The sequence below is a fragment of the Cupressus sempervirens genome, chromosome 10 (assembly GCF_028749045.1).
Source record: "Cupressus sempervirens isolate cs-2001-9-10 chromosome 10, ASM2874904v1, whole genome shotgun sequence".
In the NCBI taxonomy this organism is placed as follows: domain Eukaryota; kingdom Viridiplantae; phylum Streptophyta; class Pinopsida; order Cupressales; family Cupressaceae; genus Cupressus; species Cupressus sempervirens.
Window position 1 is genome coordinate 693248047 of NC_143127.1, and position 24834 is coordinate 693272880.

Consider the following 24834-nt stretch of genomic DNA (forward strand, 5'->3'; position numbering starts at 1 on the left):
CGGCGATTCATGCGATTCACACGATTCAGCGATTCGATTCAAGCCAAACAATTTTTTGTGAATCGGTGAATCGAATCAGCGATAAAGGGTTTATGAAATAAGTTACTCACTAAATTTCAAGGGTTTTTTAAATTTTCCGATTCATGGCCGATTCACGATTTGATTCGGCCTTGCCGATTTTGATCCGATTTCGATTCTTGTTACTTTGAATTAAACCTTCCGGTGATTTGATAAATCTGGACTCATTTACATTATATGACAAAACCTGTGAACATGTCTGTGCATCTAGAGGTTTGCATTGTCGCGAAGGTTGTTTAGTAATTTCTGTGATTTTTGGGTTTACGGGGTTTATTTTAATTATTTTTAATTTCTGGCAGCTTTACCATAGATGAATTCCAATTACTTAGGATAACCTGTTTTCGTTTGGGTTGACTCAGGGTCTAGTTAGTTTAACTGGTTATTTACCCTAATCGATTATTCGCTCGAAAAGCGGATAAGTATTGAAAGAGGAAATTAATTCCGCACTTCTCACTTTTGGAAATTGAGAATTTGAGAGCTTTTTCCAAAATCCTCTTCTAGAAGAATACGTTTCTGTTCATTGTGAGAGTTGCGGGCGTGGGATCTTTGCGAGGTCAGTCTCGTTGGATCTAGCTTAGGGGGACCTTGTTGTGTCGTGATTTCCGGCAACTTATGCGGGTTATTTATTTTATTGTGTTGTTTCCTGTTTCAGCCCCTCTTGCTGTCAGGTAGGGCTCTCCCGTTTTCATGTTTCAGCTTAGTTTCTACTTTTGTTTCTAGTAGTTGTTTGTTAGAAGGCTAAGAACTAGTGTTCTCCTCCATTTCTGATTGTTGATTCTACCCGATTGGTTGGGTATGAACGTTTTCTCAATTTTCAGGATGAGGGTTTGGGGTTTCGCACCGTTATGCTGATTGTTTTTGCATGCAATGTCCAAACCCAATTTTTATTGGATTTTCGTGGCTTTTGTGCCCTAAGACCAAATGGGTTTTATTTTCGAAGTTTTCAGTTTTGGGGTTTTTACCTCATTTTGTGTGCCACCCTGTTTTCTCGAATTTTCTTGGCATGATATTGGTTGTGGACTTGGATCATCTGTTGGGATGCCAACTAGATCATTGTTGCACTTTTATGTTGCATTGGGATGTGTATCGCACCCATCCTTGTTTTCAATTGAGTGATATTTTGCTTGTGTTCTCATCCAGTCCTTGTGTAATGATCTTCGTGATGGTGGTGTGTCACACACGAGTACATACGTGTACATTTGTCAAGTGACTTGTGAGGCCCGATCTTCCATGGTAATTCTAGGAGTTATGATCATTTGGGGTTGGGTTGGGTTGGGAATGCGCATGCCTACGGGCACTCATCATTGGATGAGCATGGGTAGGGTAGGGTAGCACCATGGAGGGGCTTCTATCTCCGCAGCCATATGTCCATGCCCAGTGCATTTGCATGCAGAAGTTTTAATCAAGTGGTAACTAAATTAAATACTAGGTGGTAATAAAATTTTAGATAATTAAAAGTTGGATTGTGCACCTTCCATTGGGAAGTCGATGCTGCCAAGATTGTGCACCTTCTGTTGGGAAGTTGATGCTACCAATACTAGCGTGCTTTCGGATGCCAAGCGACTCTCCATGTTGTCAGCCACTACATATTAACCCATTGAGTGTTTGACAAGGACCTGTAGTACTTGCATTGTCTCATGTTCTTGGTTTCAATCATCATTAATCTCTGGCCTGAGTGTTAGCCATGGACGTTTTGCTTTATGTGTGTTTTTGGTTGGATCATTATCTCCATCAGCACGGCGGGAGTGGACTTACAAGTTTCACGTGGTTGGGAGGCATAGCTACCTTCACCAATGCTGGGGACAGGTGTACAAAGACGGTCTATTGTTCTAGTGCGAACATTGCTTGATGTTTTCACTTGATACTTTGGGTTCCGAAGTATGCTTTTGTTGGAATGCTTGAATATCATGTTTAGATGATGTTAGTATATTTGACGCATTCCCCTATTATGATGCTTAGCATATGATTAGATGATGTTATTTTCTTAGTTGGAGTATCTACTGATTACTAGTTAGCATGTTAGACTTTCTATTCTTATGATGTTATTACGCTTTAGAAGTGACGTCCTCATAAGATAGCTCTGACTATCTAGTTGGCAATTTGGGATGTTTTGCGCAGGGGATGGCTAAGACTTTTGAGGTTTCATGATGCTGTTATGGTTGGGAGGAACCGCGCCCTTAGTTTTGTTGTTTCAGCTCATTATGATGTTGCTTTCTATTTGTTTCCTTTACTGATATGTTTAGATGGTTAGCTGCAGTTTTCGTCTTCCAGTTATTGTGTTCGAGTGCCTAAGCCTCGATTTGTGGATCTAGTACTCCCCGGTGTGGAGGAATAGTTTTACCTTCTTTTATTCTTAGTTTCTCTTGCTTGTTTTGGTTTCTCGTGCGAGAGTGAAGTTTCGCATGGCTTTCTGTGTTTCTTCACATGGTTCTCTGTGTTTCTTTACGGGGTCCTTTGCATTTCTTCACGTGGCTTCCTGTGTTTCTGTGCGTGGCTCTTTGCACTTCTTCGCGTGGGTCTTTGTACTTCCTCGCACGAGCCTTAACACTAGTTTTGTGAGTTTGGTGGTTGGACCAGGTATTCCTTCGCGCGAGAGGATAGTTTCTCGTGTGGTATGGTGCATTTCCTCGTGCAAAAACTGTCATTTATGTTTTCTCGCATGGAAAATAGGGGGCATCTCTGCTATTTTTCAGAGAACATAATTAGGTGATTTGAGTACCCTTTAGGTTTGCTTGAATTACCATGCTTCAATAGATTCGAGGTTTTGTGTCCTTTTGTCGTCTTTGGTTTGTTGTCATCTGTAGTTGTCGTTTTGTTCAGTAGTGGTGTATGGAGATCAGTTGGTGTTTGGATGGTTGGTTAAGTCTTTCATTGCAATCTTATTGATCCTCATATGTTGTATGTTGTGTGCATCCGTACTTGTTTAAAAATATATATATCTTGGCTTATATTGAATCCTTGTTCCAAGGATCTTCGGGGGCGGCATTACACTTCAAGTTTCACTACCCTTTCTAGAATCATGGGCTCAATAAACATGTTATCTAGAAGGTGAAATGGAAGTGATGCTAATTACAGAAACTACTTTCTTGTTGATACTTGTAGGAGATATTTTCCACAGCAAGTCAAATTGTGATATTGCTATCAGGATTTAATTGTGTAGTTTTTGAGTCAAACTCATTGACCCATATATCATGAGTAGTGATTCACACATGAATCCATCTCTCATGAGAATAAATGGAACACTTAGCACTCATTGGATCTAGATGATGCTCACAGAGGTGATTGCATCACAGACAGAAACAAAGCTTTTAAAGGCGGCCTCTACTTGTACAATCAAGTGGGTTTTAGTTTCAACCCTATTGAGGAGCTTCCTTCTAAGGTTCTTGTCTAGGTAAGGCTCCTGTAGGTTCCTCTCAAATTTTGGTGGCATGACATCGCCACTCAGTGGCTCTTCTACTTGGGAAACCAGTTGGCAATTCAACGAACATGATGGCTAAAAAGGTAATCAATTATGCCCATCTTTGTATTGAGATGGATTTAAATAAACCTTTACCAAGTTCTGTGGAGATTTGTATGGGTTCCTCTTTTGGGATACAACAAATAGACTATGAAACTTTGCCTTTTCGTTGTTGAATCTGCCATGAATATGGTTATTGACAAAGAATGTGTCCCAAGATGAGTTCTTTTGCTCCATCTAATAGTGGACCAGTCTACCATCCTCCTAAGAAAGATAAAGGGAAAGCTTCTATAATGGAAGATTAGGAGGGGTTTGTACAAGTTAAGGCTTGTGGCAGGAGAGGAATGTTGAAGGACAGGCAGGTGGATGAGATTTTTAATATCTAAGGCTCTAAAAGAACTAGATCAGTTTGATGATGCCCTTGCAAGAATACCTAAAGGTCAAGATCCCATGATTTAGAACAAATTGTTGAGGAGCAAGAATCTATTCTACCTTTTGATTCTCAGGTTAAAGGCAGAAATTCACATATGGATACAAATGTCACTATGATATTTCTAGGTGCTTCAGAACCAAAGGAAAGTAACATGGTTAAGGATGGCTCATATTTGGGTAGCTCTTTTGTTGGGACTGAAAAGGAACTTGAAGATGTTGGGAAAGTAAGGGTTCGTCATTGGCACTAGGTGTGCAACAGAAAATACCTAATAAGAGTATTCCTAGCAGGCCTCCTAAAGTGGGAAGAAAGAAAGATCAAAAGAGTGAAAAGAATGGGTGAGAACCTAGCTGAGTCTGGGGCAGTCAAGACTATTGATTCTCACTTCTCACCGTCTCGGAAATGATTGTGCTCTCATAGAATGTAAGGGGGTTGAATAGCATCCCTAGACAAAAGGCTATTTGAGACTTGATTCTACTTCTCTCTAGATGTTGTTTTCATCCAGGGGACTAAGTTATATCTACAGGGAATGTTGAATTTGGATTCTAAGCTTTAGGGCAAAGGACAGTGTTAGTACATCGAGGCTCAACGTACTGCTGGTTGAGTGGCATGGTTTTGGGATCTGTGCAAAGTTGTTACTCAATGGTTTGTGTCTGGAAGTCATTCTATGTCTATGGTTGCTACTAGTTTGTAATCTAGAGAAGTCATCCTTTACTCTTATGTTTATGCCCCAGCTGATTTCACAGGAAAGGCCAATCTCTAGCAGCAAATTAGAAAATGGGGGGAGATTTCAATTTCAATGCCATTGTTAGTTTAAGTGAGAAACAAGGTGATGTTGGTAGGTTGAAGCACTCTTCTAGTCTCCTGTGAGATAATGTAAGATCTTTTGAAACTGATCTACATTAAAACTTCCAATGGTATCTTTACTTGGAATAATAGAAGGTGGCATGAAGATGCCATCTTACATAGGTTTGACAGATTTCTTATGTCTTGCTTTCGGTTGGGAGATAATTGGAACACCAGCTCGGAAATCCTTGATAGGAAAGGGTCTTATCATTGGCCAATTGAATTCTCTACTATTTCTTTCAAAATCATAAAAAACCCCTCTTTCAAAGTCCAACTTATGTGGCTTCGGGATTCTTCTCTTCACGACCATATGGTTGTGTGTGGATTAGAGGCAAACCTGCTTTTGGGACGGAAATGTTCTCTTTCACCAGGAGGCTTCGGTTTGTGAAATAAAAACTAAAGAAGTGGAACAAGCAAAGTTTGGCAATGTCTTCATGGCTAAGGTTGTTTCTCAATTTCACTTAGATGTTATCACTTGTAAGATCGGAGATTAGGGGCTTATTGAGGAGTATTTTTATTTGGAGGCTCAAGTTGTTAAGGATCTTAAGGAATAGGAGCTATGGCAAGAAATCTATTGGAAACAAAAATTCCGTATCAAGTGGCTACAGGAAGGAGATAAGAGCACTTATTTTTTCCACAACTCAATTCAAGATAGGAGGCAAGGTAAATCCATTACTTCTCTTAAATCCTCTGAAGGCCATATTTTGTCTTCCTTCAATTTGATTTCGAGGGAGGTTGCACATTAATTAATCAAATCTCTTTAAGGAGGACAATCCTATGGCTAGAGAGGAGGATTTAATCTTGGAATGCATTCCTTCCTTGGTTACCAATGAGATGAATGACTTGCTCATTAAGCCCATCACTTAAGAGGAGCTAGACGAAATGGTTTTCCATATGAAGAGAGGGAAAGCTCTTAGACCCGGCGACTTTCCTCTAGAGTTTTATAAAGAATTTTGGGACCTCTTGGAGGTGACTCAAGAGTCTCGTAGAAATAAGCAAATGTTGAAAGCCATGAATGCCACCTTCCTGGCACTGATCCCAAAAATGTGAAGAAGTTGACTCTTTAAACCTCTATGACCGATAGCTCTCTATAACGTTCTTTATAAAATCCTTACTAAGCTAATTACTGCATGACTCAAACCTTGGCTCAGATCTTCAATTTCAAAAGAACAAGGGGGCTTTGTGACTAGAAAAAAAAATTGGATGGTGTTATGTTGCTACTAAAGTCATTCGTTATGTGGCCCTCTCCAAAGAAAAAGTAATGTATATCAAGATGGTATGGCTAAGGCATATGATCAGGTCAAATGGTCTTCCTTGGAGAAGATTTTGAAAGTATTTGGGTTTGGCAGTGAATGGATTGAATGGGTTATGAGTTATGTTACCACTTCTTCCATTTATGTTATCATTAACAAAGAGCCTTCTAAGCTTTCAGGGGCTTCTCGCGATATTTGTAGGGAGATCTTCTTTCACCTTATCTCTTCATTTTAATAATTGGAGGCTTCGGGAGATTAATCAAGGCAAGAGCATGACAAGGGCTGGAATTGAGGAGATAGAGTTCCCTCCCACTCCCACTCCCACTCACAATTTCTTTATGACACTGGTTTGATGAGCCTTGCTAGAGTTAGAGAGGCAAAGAACTTCACATGGTGCTTGGAAATTTATACGGCAACTTTTGAGCAGAGAATTAATGAAGATTAGTCCATCTTTTTTAATACTCCTAAGCTTATTCAGATTAGAATTGCTAGAATTTAGCACTTGCAGACTGGGGCCTTGCCTTTTGTGTATCTTGATATTCCCATTAGTGTTCGCTTGTTATGTAGCAGGTTCTAGCAGGATTTTTAAGATACGTTTTGCAAAAACAATCTCATTGCTCATACATATGGTTCGCTTTGGCTAAAAGAGTCAATCTTTTGAAATATGTAATTTAGGCTCTCGCTTTGTACCAATGCTTTGTTTAGGTCACCCTAGCTTCATTCAGGATTTTGACTCCATGTCTAGACAATTCTTATGGGTTGGCAATTTGCTTTCAAACAATGGAATCTTGTTAAGTGTGATTCAATTTGCAAACTAAAGCATGAAGGTGACCTTTGTCTTAGGCAGATTCCTAACTACTTAGTTGTATTAGAGGTGGTGTTGTCATTAGGATCAAGACTGGGCCATGATTATCATTGCAAAATATCTAGGTGAAATTGAGCATAGGGATGTCCCTCATTACAATTTGGAAGGTAAAGGATCTATTATTTGGACTTTGGAGTACTCTCAAACAAGGGGCCAAATTAATCAAATGGGGAGTGTTTTGGATTTGTAATAAAGGCTGTGAGACCTTATTTTGGACAAAATCACGAGAGGGGTTCCCACCTCTTCTTTCCAAGCATCCACATCTCTGACCTTTTTTGTAATGTTTTCCTTTAGGTAAGCTGGACTAAGGCGAAAGACTAAAAAGTTTTGGGACATTTGGGGCAAGTGAATGTTTTCAACTAAAAGGAACCACATAAATGGTCTCCTACTGAATATGAGGAGGAACGTTAGGAACTTGTGAGAATCCTTGCGGATAGGGTTTACAATTCTTCAGAGGAAAGCAATAAGCAGCCCCAACCCGAAAGGTTAAAAAAAATTTGCCTCTAGATATCTGAGCTGGTAAGGCAGCTCTTTCGGAATGTTGAGGTTCCTTGGTGGAAATAGTTTGGAGTAACTTTTCATGGTTGAAGTGTTATTTTTTATGTGGTTGGCGGTCCACAACAGATATCTCACTTGGGACAACTTATGTAAGCGTAAATTCCAGGATTCTTCTATGTGTGTTCTTTGCACGAGTACTGAGGAAACCTCCTCTCATATCTTTGTAGGTTGACATTCGAGTGAACTCTACCATTGTTGGTCAGGGCTTTGGAATGAGCCTTGCTTTCATGTTTCTACCTTGTTAGAGTTTTGGGACCATTGGGATACCCCTTGCCCATGCCTCCTTCCTACATACTAAGTGAAACATTGATCCCACATTTATTGTATGGAGAATACGGTTAGAAAGGAATAGAAGGATTTCCCAAGGTAAGGGAATGATGATTTGTCACTTATGGATGTGAAACATCAACAGGTTATAGAAACCTTATTAGACAGGTGTGATATTTCTAGCGGAGTGGAATTTAGGGACTTGCCTTGTTAGGATTAACCTCAAACAGAAATAACAATTACATGCAAATATAACCAATATCAGAAAATAAGAGATTGCACATAAGAGAACACAAGACGCCAAGATTTATCGTGATTCACCCAATCCCTGGTCTACGTCCACCAACAGCAAGTCCGATATTATTATTATCTAGTGATTACAACCTGATTACAATCTGTAATCCCTTACAGCTCAATACCACTACAAGAAGCTATAATATCACCACTACATTATGAAATCCCTAACCCTAAGCTTTTTATACAAGCTTTTGCTGCTTACAAAGTAGGGCTAGAATAATATAAAAATAGTAGTCGACGCCTTTTACAATATAAGGTCATTTCTGGCTTCGGGGGCGCTACACTTGAAAACCCTCGCGGGGTGTTGCCCCTCAACCCCACCCTGTATTGCGACAAGGAGCGCACCTGGGGCGCTACCCCAGGTTCCCGCAAGGGCACTACCACTTGACCCCATCTTGGGGGCACTGCCCCCAAACCCTCGTAGAAATAATATGGGGAGAAAACTGCGCCAAATAAACCTTCAAGTTGGATGAGGCTCCACATCACAACATGCCTATTATTCAAAGGGTAGGTTTAGAGGGATGTAAGTCTCATTGCTCCTCATCTCATGTGGTCTGGCATTGTAGGAATAAGATTCTTCAAGAGGATTCGTGTGAACCTCCTCTTCTAAGGCTTTGAAGATTAATATTAACCCTCGTAGAAATAATATGGGGAGAAAACCTCGCCGAATAAACCTTCAAGTTGGATTAGGCTCCACATCACAACATGCCTATTATTCAAAGGGTAGGTTTAGAGGGATGTAAGTCTCATTGCTCCTCATCTCATGTGGTTTGGCATTGTAGGAATAAGATTCTTCAAGAGGGTTCGTGCAAACCTCCTCTTGCTAAGGCTTTGAAGATTAATATTGATGGTTCCTCTAGAGGTAATTTTGGGCATGTTGGGATTGGAGGAGTTGGTAGAAACTCCTCTCGAGTGGTTCAATTATTTTTTTCTATTTATAATGGCTATCACACTAACAATTATATTGAAAACTTAACTATCCTTTATGCTCTAAAGATGTGGTGTGCTTTGGGTTGGCAAATGATCATCTGTGAATCTGATTCACAAGTAGTTCTTGAGATGATGAATAGACGGGAATTAGAGGATTAAAACTTGAAATTAGTTGATGTAGTCAAATATATTGCCAAATTGAGAAAATATCTTGATTGTGTTACCTTCTACCATATCCCTCGAGAAGGGAACAAGGTAGAATATTGTTTGGCTAAATGGGCTTTTGAGCACATGGAAATGTGGGATGTCAAGAATTGGAGTTGGTTATCCTATGATTATTCCAATTTGCTCGAAGATTTTGTTATGGAGGATATGAAAACTTATTTGAGAGGATTAGGTGATCATTAACTGTTGGCAGGCCTTTGAGCAATATGTATGGATTTTTGTAGCTTCCTTGTATGTTCTTATTTGATTCAAAAAAAAATTCCCCCTTCTTTAAAAAAAAGAATTAACAGAACAAGCATATGAGAAAAAGGAATAGGTGATCTCACCATATAATAAGATAGATGAGAAGGAAAATGAGATCAAGGAAGTAGAGATCTAAGATAAGCAGGCAAAAGAAATAGAAAATATCCCAATGGAACTAGAAGCATTTTATGACATCATGGGACTAGACCAAATATACAGAGGAACATGGCTTTGACAATGAACTAGTAATCTGCAAAGAGGTTGAGCTTGAAAAACAGATCCTCATCAACAAGATTTTAGATGAATCGGAAAATGAGTTTGAAGAACTAGCTGAAGTTGGTGAGGATGAGGCAAGCAGGAAAATTGAATCATTAGGATCTTGTCAAGACTGCCCTAGCAAAGAAGCACCACAATGTGACAAATCAGGGAAAAAGAGAGGTAGCAAATCATTAACAAAACTAAGAAACTTGGTAAGAGCAGCAAATGACAGTGAAATCATAGAACTTCTATATTCTGGAGTGGTTCAATTCTTTTTTTTTTCTATTTATAATGGCTATCACACTAACAATTATATGGAAATCTTAACTATCCTTTATGCTCTGAAGATGTGGTGTGCTTTGGGTTGGCGAAAGATCATCTGTGAATCTGATTCACAAGTAGTTCTTGAGATGATAATAGAGGGGAATTGGAGAATAAAAACTTGAAATTAGTTGATGTAGTAAAATATATTACCAAATTGAGAAAATATCTAGATTGGGTTACCTTCTACCATATCCCTCGAGAAGGGAACAAGGTATAATATTGTTTGGCTAAATGGGCTTTTGAGCACATGGAAATGTGGGATGTCAAGAATTGGAGTCAATTGTCCTATGATTATTCCGGTTTGCTCGAAGATTTTGTTATGGAGGACATGAGAACTTATCTAAGAGGATTAGGTGATCATTAACTGTTGGCAAGCCTTTGGGCAATATGTATGGATTTTTGCAGCTTCCTTGTATGTTCTTACTTGATTCAAAAAAAAATTCCCTGTTCTTTAAAATAGAATTAACAGAACAAGCATATGAGAAAAAGGAAGAGGTGATCTCACCATTTTATAAGGTAGATGACAAGGAAAATGAGATTGGGGAAGTAGAGATCTAACATAAGCAGGCAAAAGAAATAGAAAATACCCCAATGGAACTAGAAGCATTTTATGACATCGTGGGACTACATCAAATATACAGAGGAACATGGCTTCGACAATGAACTAGTAATCTGCAAAGAGGTTGAGCTTGAAAAACAGATCCTTGTCAACAAGATTTTAGAGGAATCGGAAAATGTGTTTGAAGCACTAGCTGAAGTTGGTGAGGATGAGGCAAGCAGGAAAATTGAATCATTAGGAACTTGTCAAGACTGCCCTAGCAAAGAAGCATCACAATGTGACAAATCAAGGAAAAAGAGAGGTAGCAAATCATTAACAAAACTAAGAAACTTGGCAAGAGCAGCAAATGACAGTGAACAATAGAACTTCTATATTCTGGAGTGGTTCAGTTCTTTTTTTCTATTTATAATGGCTATCACACTAACAATTATACGGAAGCCTTAACTATCCTTTATGCTCTGAAGATGTGGTGTGCTTTGGGTTGGCAAAAGATCATCTGTGAATCTGATTCACAAGTTGCTCTTGAGATGATGAATATAGGGGAATTAGAGGATAAAAACTTGAAATTAGTTGATGATGTCAAATATATTACCAAATTGAGAAAATATCTAGACTGTGTTACCTTCTACCATATACCTCGAGAAGGGAACAAGGTAGAATATTGTTTGGCTAAATGGGCTTTTGAGCACATGGAAAGGTGAGATGTCAAGAATTGGAGTCAGTTGTCCTATGATCATTCCGGTTTGCTCGAAGATTTTGTTATGGAGGATATGAGAACTTATCTGAGAGAATTAGGTGATCATTAACTGTTGGCAGGCCTTTGGGCAATATGTATGGATTTTTGTAGCTTCCTTGTATGTTCTTATTTGATTCAAGAAAAAAAATTCCCCCTTCTTTAAAAAATAGAATTAACAGAAGAAGCATATGAGAAAAAGGAAGAGGTGATGAGAAGGAAAATGAGATCAGAGAAGTAGAGATCTAACATAAGCAGGCAAAAGAAATAGAAATATCCCAATGGAAGTAGAAGCATTTTATGACATCATGGGGCTAGATCAAATATACAGAGGAACATGGCTTCGACAATGAACTAGTAATCTGCAAATAGGTTGAGCTTGAAAAACAGATCCTCGGAAAATGAGTTTGAAGCACTAGCTGAAGTTGGTGAGGATGAGGCAAGCAGGAAAACTGAATCATTAGGAACTTTTCAAGACTGCCCTAGAAAAGAAGCACCACAATGTCACAAATCAGGGAAAAAGAGAGGTAGCAAATCATTAACAAAACTAAGAAACTTGGCAAGAGCAGCAAATGACAGTGAACATCATAGAACTTCTATATGCAGGGAAGGGGAAGGTCCTTCCTGTGGAGAAAAGAAGCTAACAATATGGAATGTTAGGGGCGTGAATGAACCTAAAAGATAGTGTTTAATAAAAGCTTCATCACAACAAATACCATTGACATTCTAATGCTACAAGAGGTTAAGTTTAATACACATAAAAGTAACCATTCTAATAAATCAATTGGGCTATGGAACTCAAAAGGCATTCCAATGATTGGGCTTCTAGTGGTCTCCTAACCATATGGGATCCCAAAAAGTTAAGCTATGTAAACCAAATCTCCAATAACAATTGGCTTGGGGGGCAAGTCAAAAGCACAAATAGAGAACTAGATTTTTATCCAATCAATGTCTATGGTTCCTCACAGACCTCAAAGGAGGAAGTATGGGATGAAATTGCCTCCTTTGTGAGTCAGGATCAGGAGTAAATTATATATAGTCGAAAACATAGATTCAAAGGGACTTTTAAGATTGGATACCAGAAAACCATCTTTTTGAAATAATCACTAAAAAATAGGACATTTACAAGGAACAATAGAAGGAAAGGCTTCAACTATATCACAAAAAAGTCAGATAGGTTTTTTCCTTTAAAGACGACTTAACAACTCTTCCAAACATACAAAACACCAAAATCTTGGCTAATGCAAGGTCATATTACTTCCTAGTATGACTCTTTATAACTAAGAATAAGATAAGATAATTTATTAATGTCCAACAAGAGACCACAAAGGGTCTATGGGATTGGAAAAACTACAACAAAGCAAAAACCAATAGCGGGAACACCAAACAACGCCCATGGAAAGAGGACAAGAAAGAACGAGAAAGAACCAAGTAAAGAGCAGAAACAACAAAGTTCTCGAAGCTAACGAAAAGTAGTCCAGAACTAAAGGATAAGGTTCGGGGCGAGAGTGGATCCCAAACCATCTTTGCGAGGCACTAGAGGTGTTGTCACACTGCCGGATGTAACTGGTATGAGGTCTCACATATCGTCTATGTCCTAAAGAAGGAGAGTCAAGCGACCGCTCTGTGCCCCGAGCCAGAGAAATAGGCATGAAGAAGGAAGTGATAAGTCAATCTGGTGTCTATGTCAACATGAAGTAGAGCTCCAAGGTGTGCTCTCGGAGTCAGGTGACCTCCTAGAGGTAAAGCGCAAGACACCGCTAGTCAATGTACCTGAAAAGGGAGGAAAGGGACTTGCACTCCCAAAACAAGCAATAAAACCTCCCTCTAATCTCGTAGTAGATGGGACAACAGAAAATGAAGTGTGTCTCAGTTCCGCATCTCCCAACGGGCAGAGGCAGAAGGTGCGATCCTCTCTGTCAATCTAAGGAAAAAACACCTTTCAATTGTTCTTTTGAATTCAAGAAAATGTGGATGAAAGACGACAATTTCTTTTAATTTATAGAAAAATAATGCAAGGAGCAAATGATAGCTGAAAAATGTTTTATTTCATCTTAAGATTAAAATCAGTCAAACACAAACTCCAAATATTGAATAAAGAACACTTTAAAAACATATTCAAAGAAATAGAAGATGTCAACAAAGAAGTACCTTAGAAAGGCATGGATCAGAAGAAATATGATAAAGAAAAAGAACTAAGTAAATATAAAGACTTATTATCAAAACAAAAGATATATTGGAAATAGAAATCAAGATAGACCCAACTAAAAGAGGGGGATAGAAACTCTAAATTCTTCCGTAATATTACTAAACAAAGAGGAAATATCAGTAAGATTTCCAAAATTAGAGGATCAGCTGGGAAGATGATTGAAAACCCAAAAGATATAGAAGAAATTGCTTCCTACTATCAAAACATATTAAACAATTGGGACAGCTCTAATCTAACATCTCGAAGGAAGGTGCTAGAAAATATCGCAAGGCTTGTTATAGATGAACAAAACCAAGTTCTAAGAGAAAAACTCTCAAAAGAAGAAATTAAAAAGGCCTTAAATAAACTTCATCTAGATAAAGCTCATACCCTAATGGATTTCCAACATACTTTTTTCAAAAATGTTGGTATTTTCTTGGAGATGAAATGATGGAGGCATTGGAATATATGAAGAATTCAAGAAGATTGCTCAAAGAGATAAATAACACCTTCATTGCATTAATTCCAAAACAAGACAACGTAGACAATTTCAGACCCATTTCGTTACACAATACACTATGCACAGCCTTATCTAAACCTCTAGTTAATAGATTAAAGTGAGTACTTCCACCAGTCATTTATGAGAAGTAAACAGGTATTGTCCCTGGAAAATCCATCTTTGATGGAGTAATCATAGCAAAAGAAACTATACATTTGATCCAACATGATAAGAAACTAAGCACGCTCATAAAATTGGACGTTAAGAAAGCTTATGACGAGATAGACTGAAGGTACTTGTGTAAAATTTTGAAAGTTTTTGGCTTCACGTAACAATGGGTAAGTTTTCATACTCAATTGAATATCCTGCCCTAGAGTATCTATTCTAATAAATGGATCCCCGGAGGAATATTTCAACGCCTCAAGGGGTGTAAGGCAAGTAGGCTCGTTATCCCCATTCCTATTCGAAATAATGGCTGAAGCTTTAGGCATATCTATAAGTAAAGTTCAAGAGAATGAACAAATAACAGGAATCAGAATAATTGAAGGTATCGCTAAAATCACGCATCAGCAATTTGCAGATGACACTGTTTTTTAGAGATGGAACTAAGCAAGATGAAATAAAATTCAAACAAATATTGAGCTCATATGCAAAAGCATCTGGACAGGAAGTGGATGAGGACAAGTCAGAAATTTATTTCTTCAATACTAATCCTCGAGAAGAGCTAGAAATCTGCAACATATTGGGATTCAACAAAGGCAGCTTACCATGTAAATATCTAGAAAATGTAGCAGGGCAAACAAAATGTGGCACCCTATCTGCAAAAGAATGGAACAGAAAAATGGACTCTTGGAAGCGCAGGTGGTTGTCTATGGCAGAATCACAACGTTGAAGGCAGTCCTATCAGCAATATCAAATTGCATACTATCCTCTTCCTGCGGGAGAAAGAACTAAAATGGAGAAATTGATGAGAAATTATTTTGGCATGGAGTCTCAGAGGAGAGGAAACTACCATTGTCATGGTGGGAAAAATTAAGCCTATAGATCTTGGAAGAGTAGGTATTAAAAAACAACAGTGGCAGAGCAAAGTATTAGGGACAAAAACTAGTTTGGAAAATATACAAAGAACCACAAAGAAAATGGGTTCAAATACTAACGAAAAAATATGTGAGTGGATCAAATCTGAGTAACATATTTGGAACAGCTAACCCTCCAAGAGGATCCCGAGTCTGGAACTTCCTATTGGATAGCAGAAAACTGATTGCAGATCATAAATCATGGGATATTGCGGTAGCTCACAGAGCACTCTTCTGGGGCAATTCATGGTGGGCACTAGCATACACAGCAATGGAGAAAGTGTTATAGACTAAGTTACTGGTTTGGGTTAAGTTCCAAGCTCAAAGTTTGAGAAAAACGATTCGCAAGTTAGTCAAAACTTTGGAAAAGGGGTTTGGGTTTGTTTGGGTTCGTTAGTACAAAAACATGTTAAAAAAAGACAAATTAATATATATAGATATATACACATATTTATGAAACACGAGTTAAAATTAGAATGTAGCACTGCACCATAAACACATTTAAACACCATAAACTTGTAATCATAGTAATCATAACATCATATAGTTCAACATCAAAGATTCAAAACATTAAAAATAAATCAGAGCATCAAGTTCAAGTATCACTGTTCAATGTTCACTGTTCAACTGATAGAATAAAAATCTATTAATATTCTACGTTCTTCAATATTCATCTTCTTCATCTTCCTCTTTTCTGGCATTAGTTGAGCTAAGGCCAATGGGATCAGCAGCAGCAGCAACATTAGTTGTGGATGCCAAAATATCATTAAAGTTTGCAAAAAAAAACTGATTTTCGCTGTCCGTGGAGCCCAGCAAACAGGCGGGTTCAAACTTGGTTCAATTTTCCCAGCTTGGTCCGCCCACATTTGAACTTGTTTCGAACCCAATCAAACCCGCAGTCAAAAAAACAGCACCCTGCCTGAACCAGAGTTCAAACTGGACCAGAACTTCAAACCAGTTCAAACTTCTGCTGGTCTGGGGGGGCGAGGGACAAACCATGGTAACTTAGGTTATAGAGACCAAAAAGAACAAAAGAGGTATTAGAAGAACAACGTGGAAAATATGTAAAAGATTAGATTGAAATTCTGAGTGGAGACAAATTGATTGGGTGGAAATGAAAGTCTTTGGATAACATGCTTCTGTCAACATTAAAAAAAATAAAGAATTTTGAAAAAATTCTCCCATCTAGGAAAGTTACTTTCAAAAAAGAGGACGACAAGCTTATTTGCGCAAAGGCCAAGACAGACAAATACAGAGTTAAGGAAGGATATGAAGTTAGTTAAGTCCCATCAAGAGGTAAGGACTGAAATCCCCATACACATGTGCTAGAGCAAACTTTGTCTCCCAAAACCTGGTATATTTTTGTGGTCAGCATCACAAAAGAGGATACTTAGAGCTGAATGGCTTAAACCTAGGCTGTGCTGGTCCTTCCAAATGCATTTTATGCAATTCAGAAGAAGAAACAATAGACCATCTATTAGTCGAATGTCCATTTGTTCAAGATTGTTGGAAATGGTTATCCAAGAAACCGGAATGGAGAACAATACTTCCGAATGAACTCGTGAGTTCGATAAAAGTTTGACCAAACATGTGTAAATCAGGTTTATATGGGGCTTTGTGGATCATCAAGCCCTCTATTTTGATATTGTGGAAGGAAAGGAATATGAGCATTTTCCAGGAAAGGAAACTAGATTGGAACAGTCTTAGAAACTATTAATAGCAGATTAACTTCTCATGCTAACAGTGATAACTTCTTTACAATCTGGGACAATAAGATCAGAAAGATACATTTTTAACTGCATATACCCCCACATAATGACAAAGGTTGAAAAGATAGCTCTCTAGAAATAGATCAATGTGAATGAAGTGAAATTTTAGCTGGCATAAACTCAACTTCAACGGAGCATCAAGAAGTAATCTAGGAGTTGCAAGAGTAGGATGTATAGTGCACCATTGGGATGGTACTAGATGTGGCAGACCAGCTAAACCAATTGGAAGAGTGACAAACAATGAGGCAGAGTTGGAAGCACTGGTCGAAGGGTCACTTCGATGCAAAAACCAAGGCATACAAAAAATAAAAAATTCAAGGTGATTCCCAAATTAAGATAAACGCTCTTAGTTTAAGAAGAACACCAAATTAAAAATTAAATTTGACTTAGAACTCTAGAGTTATTAGAGTACTTTGAAGATAAAATCATATACCATACTTATAGAGACGGGAACAGGGAGACAGACAGACTGACAGATAAAGGGACAGATGGAGTGACAATTGGTAACATATGTGATGGATTATGAGAGAGTAGACATTTATCAGCAATCAAAAAGCCCAACAAAACAGAGGAAGAAAAAGAAAAATTAGAATAAGTTTGGAAATAAGAAGCATAGATGGCTTGGGTTATCATTATCGGCCTACATTGGATGAAGCAAGGAAAAAATATGCCATGGAATCAAGCAAAATGGATCTGCCCAAGATAGGATGAAACAGAATTAGAGTGGGCAGGGACTTAAGCGGACAATTGAGACCTACGGTCATGGGCAGCATTTTCAGAGATATAGAAGGAAGTGTGACAGGAAGAAGGATTCACCCTTAGCAATATATGTAATGTATTACAGGAAGATCAATGCTCATTATCTGACCCTAGTAGTTAGCAGAATGTGTGTGGAACCTAACAGATATCTTATACATTAGAAAAACATGAGAAAAATTTTTATGAAAGCATGGCTTTGAATATTGTTTATTAATGAGATCACCCACTTCGTGAATGGATTTCTCACATCAGATCTGCATATGCATTGATGAATAAGAAAAATAAGCAGAAAAAAGGAATATAAAAGCCTTCTGCTTGTTTTAATGGGCATGATCATTTAGACTAATAAAATGTCTAGATCATCTGGATTACCAAATAAGAAACGGTTTGATATGAAAATATATAGTATAAGCCTTAAGGCTTTGATATCTAACATTGGTAATGAGTCATGAATAGAATGAAGGATTATCATTATTATCATGGATCTAGGCTCATAACAATGCTTAAGCCACATGGGACTAATACAGATGATAAATGGACACCGACAAAGAGCAAAAATTTATTTACAAAAACAAACTACAGGCATGCTCTCTCTCACTGCGAGCTTATTTTTCAGCTTCGGACCTTTACCAATCAAAAAAAATCATGCTGATCATCAAGGAGAAAGAGGCGGAGTGAACAGGGTGTGGAATATAAGGACGACTTTTCACTAACAAAATTCTAACCTTTCTTTAAAATTGTATTACAATTAATCCTGACTTACTGTATAGTTGATCTAAATATCAGTGGTTTACAAGCATTAGTTCATCAAAATTGCAATATAACATTCATAATATAACTGAAATTTTAGGAATATCTACTCAAGTAATCATTGGGACCCTCACTCCAACTAAACCTAGGTTGGCAATCTAGACTTCTAGGTAAAAAAATGCACACGGGAACTAGAGTCAAACAACATTACCAGAAAATAGATGGGCAGAAATGCAATCTGTTGTTTTTTACGACAGAAGATAGAAAACAGAATGAAATCGGTAATCTAAATTTGGTAAATTTTGAGCTGATCCATCTGATTTGTCTTTTTCAATTTTGAGCTAGTGAGGCTTGGATCTCCAATGCCATCTTGCACGGCTATGTCTACACAGCAACTTATTTGCACCTTGGTAATTGCTAACATAGTATTGTTTGTGAGAAATATTCTTTTACCAAGGTGCAAATAAGTTGCTGCGTAGAGAGTGCCATCTTGCACTCATATAAGAACCCCTGTCTAATACTGACCTCAATGATGCTATGTAATGATTGAATGAGTACAGAGTAGGCAATTAAAGTTCATAAGCGGTGGGTTGAAGAAAGAATGACTACACATATGAGATGGACCACAGAAGAAATGATATAAGTACTAATACCCTGCATGGTTGATATCCAATAGTGACAGATAGCAGAAAAACCCAAATGCTTAAAAGATTGGTGCCTATCACAATGAATACAGCTCAGTGTGACCAATATTAAACTTTGTATGGTTACTTATAGGAGAGTGATTGCTGTATTAAGTGTACTGGTTAATGGCACACTAACAGTTGCCGCATTAAAAAACTATATAAACGAATCTGGGCAGAAAGTGTTTTTCTTCCTAATTATTGTGATCAATGCAAATTAATTTAGCAAGCAATACAAACCAGGTTTTATAATTGAAAATAATCAAATACAAATCAGAGCCAAGCCCATAACTAGGACTTCATTGCCTAATTGACCTAAAAACAAACCCAGATTATCATAACTACAAAATGCATAACTATGACCCTCATCCAGAAAAAGAAGGGCAGAGACCAAGCAAGCGGAGAATTTAGCATAGAATTAACTCAAAGCTTTAAATCAAATATCCAATAACCCAGACAAAATGCCACAGAAACTCATGCTGCCTTCAACACCCACAATACAAAGCAAAAAATCAGCCCAATTTCTATGAACTGAGAGACAAGTTAGAAAACCCTCACACAAGGACTCAAAGTACAAGTCATCAGATTCATTTGTTTTACAGCCCTTTAAATAATAATAAATCTAAAAAGAAAATTTGAATATTAAGATATAGAACATGGAAAACTGAAATGTAAGACTGTCAACAGTATGGATTGAATAGAAATTATTTAGTCTGATATTTGGCAAAAGATCGTACTTCTCCATAGCTACCCTTTAAAAGTAATCAAGCTTTGATAATGTCATTAATATCAAGCTCCGATAAAATCTAAACAGGCAATTCTGAAACATGAAATAACACAGAATGCACTCAATCTATGAAGTATTTCGCCTGGGAAATGAAACATCCAGAGGTATCTGTCAAGTGACTTGCCAGTCTGAAACCAGATCGCTCCCCAGTTTCTGTCTGCAAGATGAATTTCTAAATGTGCAGCTGACATTAAAACAAAAAGCTCCTCTCCACAAAGCATTTTTGTCAGAAATAAAGGGAATTGTTTTTCCTTCAAATTAAAAGGAGCAACAGAAGCTTCCGATGAGCGAATTTATGGGTAATCATGTACGTCAACAAACGGGAAATTTTTCACCATTCACATGCCGGCCAAAGAAAAATGAGAAAACTCAGGCGGGTTTGACTGGTTCTAACTGGTTTTGATTTGTCGATTTAGAGCTCTCTGGCTTTTTGCATTGCAACTAAACATTATTTTTGTCAGTGCATGCCTCTGCCATGTGGATATTTCTGTTTCAACATATGCAGATGGTTATTTTAAGCAGTAACGTTTTACTCTCCCCAGATATCTCCTACACTAAATCAATTAAATATCCTTGGACCCAAAACAAAAAGTTGAGAATTATCAATGTTGAAATTCTCTGTTCTCAATTTAGACGAGACAGATTAATGCTCAGACTAATTTTAATTTAGACTAGCTGAAATTATAATTTTGAATTTAGACTTAAGAGGGTGGATAATCTTGAAATTATATGTTTTGCATTTAGATTGAGGTTTATTATGTTTCATTATTTGATTAGTATGTATTTGATTCCATATAGCTGTAACTATATGGAATCTCTGGTGGGAGGGTGTGGTTCTGACTATAAAAGGACCTAATAACAGGGGAAAGTTGAGATGTATTACACATAAAGATAAGGACGTTTTGGCTTGAGACAACTAAAAGTTGGGGTATAAATGGTAATCTAACGTAGTGGTTAGAAACTACAATATTAGTTTGACTACCGATCAGTTGAGCCTAAGAAGTCCCTGTATAACAACTACTATCAGAAGTTTTGATTTGACTCGGACTAATCAAAAGAAGAACAAAAGAAATGAATGACTCGGCTAACATTCAGGAGGTAAGAAGTCTACCAATTTTGAATTCCATGGCAGTAAAAGGGTAAATTTCAGGACAGTCATAGATATATGGTTACTAATGTGAAGAAAGCCATGTTGATAATAATATAATGATACTATTTAAAGTTAAATGGTAGTTAGAAGAATGTATGTGGAAACTAACAGATATCTTATACATTAGAAAAACATGAGATAAATTAATATGAATGCATGAGTTTGAATATTGTTTATTACTGGGATCACCCTCTTCATGAATGGATTTCTCATACCAGATCCGCATATGCATTGATGAATAAGAAAAATAAGCAGAAAAAAGAAATATAAGAGCCTTCCACTTGTCTTAATGGGAATGATCATTTGGACTAATAAAATATCTAGATCATCTGGATTACCAAATAAGAAAGGGTTTGATATGAAAATATATAGTATAAGTCTTAAGGCTTTGATATCTAACATTGGTAATGATTCATGAATCCAATGAAGGGTTATCGTTATTATCATGGATCTAGGCTAATAACAATGCTTAAGCCGCAAGGGACTAATACAGATGATAAATGGACACCGAGAAAGAGAAAAAAATAATTTACAGAAGCAAACTACTGGCATGCTCTCTCTCACTGCGAGCTTATTTTTCAGCTTCGGACATTTACCAATCAAAAAAAATCATGCTGATCATCAAGGAGAAAGGGGCAGAATGAGCAGGGTGTGGAATATAAGGATGACTTTTCACTAGCAAAATTCTAACCTTTCTTTAAAATTGTATTACAATTAATCCTGACTTACTGTTGGTTGGTCTATATATCAGTGGTTTACAAGCATTAGTTCATTGAAATTGCAATAATAACATTCATAATATAACTGGAATTTTAGGAATATGTACTAAAGGAGTCATTGGGACCCTGACTGCAACTAAACCTAGGCTGGCAATCTAGACTTCTATGTTAAAAAATGCATAGTGGAGCTAGAGTCAAACAACATTACCGGAAAATAGATGGCCAGAAATGCAATCTGCTGTTTTTCATGACAGAAGATATAGAAGAGAATCAAATCTGTAATTTGTAAATCTGTGATCTAAATTTGGTAAGTTTTGAACAAATCAATCTAAATTTGGTAAGTTTTGAACTGATCCATCTGATTTTGTCTTTTTCAATTTTGAGCTGGTGAGGCTTGGATCTCCAACACCATCTTGCGCTTATATAAGAGCCCCTGTCTAATACTGACCTCAATGATGCTATGTCATGATTGAATGAGACAGGGTAGGCAATTAAAGTTCAAGAGGGTGGGTTAAAGAAAGAATGACTACACATATGAGATGGGCCACGGAAGAAATGTTATAAGTCCTAATACTCTGCATGGTTGATATCCAAAAGGTAATATCCAATAGTGACAGATAGCAGAAAAGCCCCAAATGCTTAAAAGATCGGTCCCTATCGAGATGAATGCAGCTCAGTGTGACCAATATCAAACCTTGTATGGTTACCTTATAGGAGAGCGATTGCTGTATTAAGTGTACTGGTTAAAGGCACCCTAACAGTTGCCGCATTAAAAAACTATATAAACGAATCTGGGCAGACAGTGTTTTTCTTCCTAATTATTGTAATAAATGCAATTTAATTTAGCAAGCAATACAAACCAGGTTTTATAATTGAAAATAATCAAATACAAATCAGGGCCAAGCCCATAACTATGACTTCATTGCCTAATTAACCTAAAAACAAACCCAAATTATCATAACTGCAAAATGCATACCTATGACCCTTATCCAAAAAAAGAAGGCCAGAGACAAGCAACCGGAGAATTTAACATAGAATTGACTCAAAGCTTTAAATCAAATATCCAATAACCCAGACAAAATGCCGCAGAAACTCGTGCTGCCTTCAACACGCACAATACAAAGCAAAAAATCAGCTCAATTTCTATCAACTGAGAGACAAGTTAAAAAAACCCTCACACAAGAACTCAAAGTACAAGTCATCGGATTCATTAGTTTTACAGCCCTTTAAATAAAAATAAATCTAAACTGAAAATTTGAATATAAAGATATAGAACATGGAAAACTGAATTGTAAGACTGTCAATAGTATGAATTGAATAGAAATTATTTAGTCTGAGATTTGGCAAAGATCGTACTTCTCCATAGCTACCCTTCAAAAGTAATCAAGCTTTAATAATGTCATTAATATCAAGCTCCGATAAAATCTAAACAAGCAATTCTGAAACATGAAATAACACAGAATCCACCCAATCTATGAAGTATTTCGCCTGGACAATGAAACATCCAGAGGTATCTGTAAGTGACTTGCCTGTCTGAAACCAGATCGCTACCCAGTTTCCGTCTGCAAGGTGAATTTCTAAATGTGTAGCTGACATTCAAACAAAAAGCTCCTCTCCACAAAGCATTTTTGTCACAAATAAAAGGAATTGTTTTTTTCCTTCAAATTAAAAGGAGCGACAGAAGCTTCTGCTGAGCGAATTTATGGGTAATCGTGTACGTCAACGAACGGGAAATTTTTCACCATTCACATGCTGACCTAAGAAAACTGATAAAACTCAGCGGGTTTGACTGGGTATAACTGGTTTTGATTCGTCGATGGAGAGCTCTCTGGCTTTTTTCATTGTAATTTAACATTTGTTTTGTCAGTGCACGCCTCTGCCATGTGGGTATTTCTGTTTCAACATATGCGGATGGTTATTTTAAGCAGCAACGTTTTTCTCTCCAGATATCTCTTACGTTAAATCAATTAAATATCGTTGAACCCAAACCCAAAATTTGAGAATAATCAATGTTGAAATTCTATGTTCTCAATTTAGACGAGACAGGTAATGCTCAGATTAATTTTAATTTAGACTAGAGACAGGTTAATGCTGAAATTATTTTTTTGAATTTAGACTTAAGAGGGTGGACAATCTTGAAATCAGATGTTTTCAATTTAGACTAGGGTTTATTATGTCTCATTATTTCATTGGTATGTATATATAGGGGAGATAATGAGCGTCAAATAGGAATTGTTTTGTGAGTTTTTAGAATTTATCTAATAATATATTTAAAACAGCTTTGAATTTAAATTATGAGTATTATTTGATATTTAGTTTAATAATTATTCATTTACATTGAACTTGGTTCATAGTGGTTGATTAATAGTCCAAATTGTAGTTGAAATGAAGGTTAATAGCTATTAAACTGCATAAATAGGAAATTATTATAGTATTTATGAGTCGATAATCGTGGTTTATTAGTACATGTCTATAGCTAACTAGTATTGCATCATTTTATGGTATTCACTTTAACTAGTGATTAAAACTCTTTGTTTCTACCAATTTAAATTAATAATTTTGTATTTTATTATAAAATTAATGCATTGCATATTATAGGTGGAAGATTTTTAACTTTATAATTTTTAGAATATATTTTTCTATGATTTGATTGGATGAATCTATTAGAAATTTAAGTCCACCAACACAATTAAGGGCGAGGAGAGGGGGGTGAATCAGTTTTGTCTGAACAAATCCAATTCCAATAACCAATATATGCAACAACCACAAGATAAGAAACATGCACATTAACACAAGTTTTGTTAACTAGGGAAACCCTTGATAAGAGGGAAAACCCCAGTGGGAATAATCCCCACAAGATGATGTACTAGCAAAAAAAACCTTGTGAAAAGATTTGACCCTAGTAGGAGCCAATTACCTACAATCAGTACATGTAAGTCCCTGTTAGGAGACTTTGAATCCTTGTGAGAAGATTCCAACCTTGTTGGGAGTTTTTTCAACCCTATTAGGAGCTAATAGGAAGTCAATTGAACCCACTGTCTAAATTGCTTCAAAATTGTTACACAAAATATATCTCAAGGATAACATATCATGAGGTGAACTGACCAATACAACAACTTCTTTACCAATAT

General features: G+C 37.0%; 1 protein-coding gene across 1 annotated transcript in view; it reads right to left on the reverse strand.

Annotated features, from left to right (window-relative positions):
* LOC149535735 (uncharacterized) overlaps positions 1 to 23876 on the reverse strand; it is an 83457-nt gene extending 59581 nt beyond the window's left edge. Inside the window, exon 1 of the mRNA XM_089804592.1 lies at positions 23233 to 23876. The gene's annotated coding sequence lies outside the window, so the exon portion shown is untranslated. The remainder of the gene's footprint in view (positions 1 to 23232) is intronic.
* Between the last annotated feature and the right edge of the window lie 958 nt (positions 23877 to 24834).